This window comes from Apium graveolens, chromosome 6 (genome assembly GCF_009905375.1).
Source record: "Apium graveolens cultivar Ventura chromosome 6, ASM990537v1, whole genome shotgun sequence".
NCBI classification, from domain to species: Eukaryota; Viridiplantae; Streptophyta; class Magnoliopsida; order Apiales; family Apiaceae; genus Apium; species Apium graveolens.
This window is the reverse complement of record NC_133652.1, coordinates 42,757,171-42,760,156: the sequence shown is the minus strand read 5'-3', so window position 1 is coordinate 42,760,156 and position 2,986 is coordinate 42,757,171. Positions and strand designations below refer to the sequence as shown.

Sequence of the window (2,986 nt, the reverse complement as noted above, 5' to 3'; positions counted from 1 at the left end):
ACAAAATAAATCAGTCCCAATATATTAGAAAATATCTGAATATTATTATTTAAATAATATTTCCATAAAGAATAATCTTTATAAAAAAATAATTGAAGTAGAAGTTTTGAAACTTATACTTGAAATGAATATTAAATATCCAAAGATATACCTATACGAAAGTACTATCTTTATTTGAATAATCAAAAGTGAGTTTGATTATCGACACCTTATTCTTTAATAAAATAAAGAATATATCTCAGCAAATAATCGGAGTCATAGATCCTCAAATGAATATTCAAATGAATATTCATTAAATAATATAAACTGAGTCATAAGCCCTCGAATGAATATTCAAATAATATTCAATAAATAATATAAAAGAGTCATAAGCCCTCGAATGAATATTCAAATAATATTCAGATAAATAAATAAAAGGGTCATAAGCCCTCGAATGAATATTCAAATAATATTCAATAAATAATATAAAAGAGTCATAAGCCCTCGAATGAATATTCAAATAATATTCAGATAAATAAATAAAAGGGTCATAAGCCCTCGAATGAATATTCAAATAATATTCAGATAAATAAATAAAAGGGTCATAAGCCCTCGAATGAATATTCAAATAATATTCAATAAATAATATAAAAGAGTCATAAGCCCTCGAATGAATATTCAAATAATATTCAGATAAATAAATAAAAGGGTCATAAGCCCTCGAATGAATATTCAAATAATATTCAGATAAATAAATAAAAGGAGTCATAAATCCCCAAATGAATATTCAAAATAATATTCAATAAATAATATAAAAGAGTCATAAGCCCTCGAATGAATATTCAAAATAATATTCATTTAATATAAAGGAGTCATACGCCTTCGAATAATATTCGAAATAATATTCAATAATAAAATAAAGTTAAAGTTATCGAATAAACCTTATTCGATTAATAGTTTTGTAAACTATGACCATATATATATATAAGTATATATATATATATATTTATATCCATATATACAAAATCTACTCGAGATCCTCGACTCCCGGTTTTAGAAAATATTTTCACCTTTGGGTCCCTGTACTAAGGGTATATGCAAATTACCGCTATCCTCTAGCATATGTATTATCAACTGAATCAACAGATATATATATGGCAAGAATGCGAAACAGGCATGCATATATATATACCATAGCAGCATGCTTCAATATATTGCATCATTTGCTAATTAACCAACATGCATCTATCGCAAGATAATGCAAATACATATATTCATCACAACAACAGTTATAACGGGTAGAAAACTTGCCTGAGCGACTTGGGGTGATAAAAGGCTCGGGACGAGTCCGGTAACCTATAAACAATAAGTAAGTTGGAATTAAACCAAAGTCACTTGTAAATCTATACTTTAACTAACTTAGACTCTAACGCTTGTTTTGCGCTTATTGATTCTCTTAAGTCACTCGAGTACCCTCGGCTCCACCATTTTTAATAAATTAACCATTATGAGTTTTAAAGCGATTCCTTCGCGAGTGTCTTACCAACTGCCTAACACTCTTACCATAATTGTTTCATACATTAATTAACCCTTTTTGGTCTTTAACCTATGTTTCAAAGTAAGGCGAGGGGAAATGATTCGTTCGCGAAACGCCGTTACTTGAAACGGCCGTTTCTCCTAAACCGTACATCGGAATCAAACGAACTACATATCAAAACGAAGCTCGTAACATGAACTATCTAAACATGGCAATGATCATAATCTAGCAGGGAGTTCTCGGGTCCAAATGTTATGAACAAAAGCAGTCTAAAGTAAATCGGACATTACGACGGCTATGTTTACGCGATTACCAATGTTTAAACTACTCCAATTAACCACCAACCAACTCATAACCATCAATACAACAAAACTTCACCAAAACCATACCACATCAGTCCATAATCTCCAAGGTTTTCAACTCAAACAACCACAATCAAGACCTATGAACTATAATCAAGCTTCAATTACCAAAACACTTCCAAATCAAACCAAACTACTAATAATCACAATCCATGCTTCTCATTTCATAAAACCAACCATTAAACTTACTAACAAATAAAGTAAAGGCTAGGGTTTGAAGTTTATACCTTCCTTGGGAGGTGTTAAGTTGCTAGCAAGCCTTAGGGAGCCTCCTACAAGCTTGATCTTTCCAAAGAAATCAAGAACACAAAGTTAGGCTTTGAAGTTTCTAAAAGTCCTATTTAAAGAACTGTAAAAATGAGGGTCTTACCATGATTATTTGGACGAGACTTGTGAACAAGAGTTGTAGGTCATCTCAATACCTTTCCAATGAGCTATAGAACACAATATTTGAGTGAGAAATGAAGGAGATACAGCAGTTTTAGTGTGCTGGTTCTGTTTTGGCCGAGAGCATGAAGAACAATGCCTTAGTTTCTTTTTGATTTTGATGAAAATGATTTGCTTGGCTTGGTTGGTTTGAATTTTGTGTTTGTTTTAGTAAATTACCTAGTTGCCCTTGATTTTGTGTGGTTAAAAAGCCACCACATCTCCTTCCTTCCCATGTCATGCTTGTGTCATCCTCATGATATCATCCTCCCCTCCTTGTCCTCTTCTCATTGGTTGGGTGACATCATCCTCTCTAATCCCTTTGATTAACTTCCTAATTGTTTGCCTAATGACCGCTGATCTGTTATACTGTTCGCTTAACTTTCGTTTTCGTTTATCGTTTGAGGGATCATACCCGGGATCTTATTACTTAGGTTCCCTTAACCTTTCTCAATACATTATATTCCTTTTTATGATCCTCTATTATAATCCTTTAATTTAAATTCTTTTATCCTGTTACCTTATACTCAATTCTTTTCGTATCTATTGGATTTCCGGGAAAAATCAAAGTGTTCGGATTTGGATTCTGACGATCTTTACATACACTTATATCCCATATAAAGTACTAATAAAATCTCAGAATATCCATATCAGAACCCCTATATAGTGTGGCATGAAAAGT

At 31.8% G+C, this 2,986-nt stretch overlaps 1 long non-coding RNA gene across 1 annotated transcript; it reads right to left on the bottom strand.

The window, feature by feature from the left end:
- Window positions 1–1,290: 1,290 nt before the first annotated feature.
- Window positions 1,291–2,569, bottom strand: LOC141664406 (uncharacterized). The gene is made up of 3 exons (XR_012552011.1): window positions 2,249–2,569; window positions 2,106–2,163; window positions 1,291–1,335 (listed from the first exon to the last, which is right to left on the bottom strand). It is a non-coding gene; the product is annotated as an uncharacterized LOC141664406 (long non-coding RNA).
- Window positions 2,570–2,986: the final 417 nt, after the last annotated feature.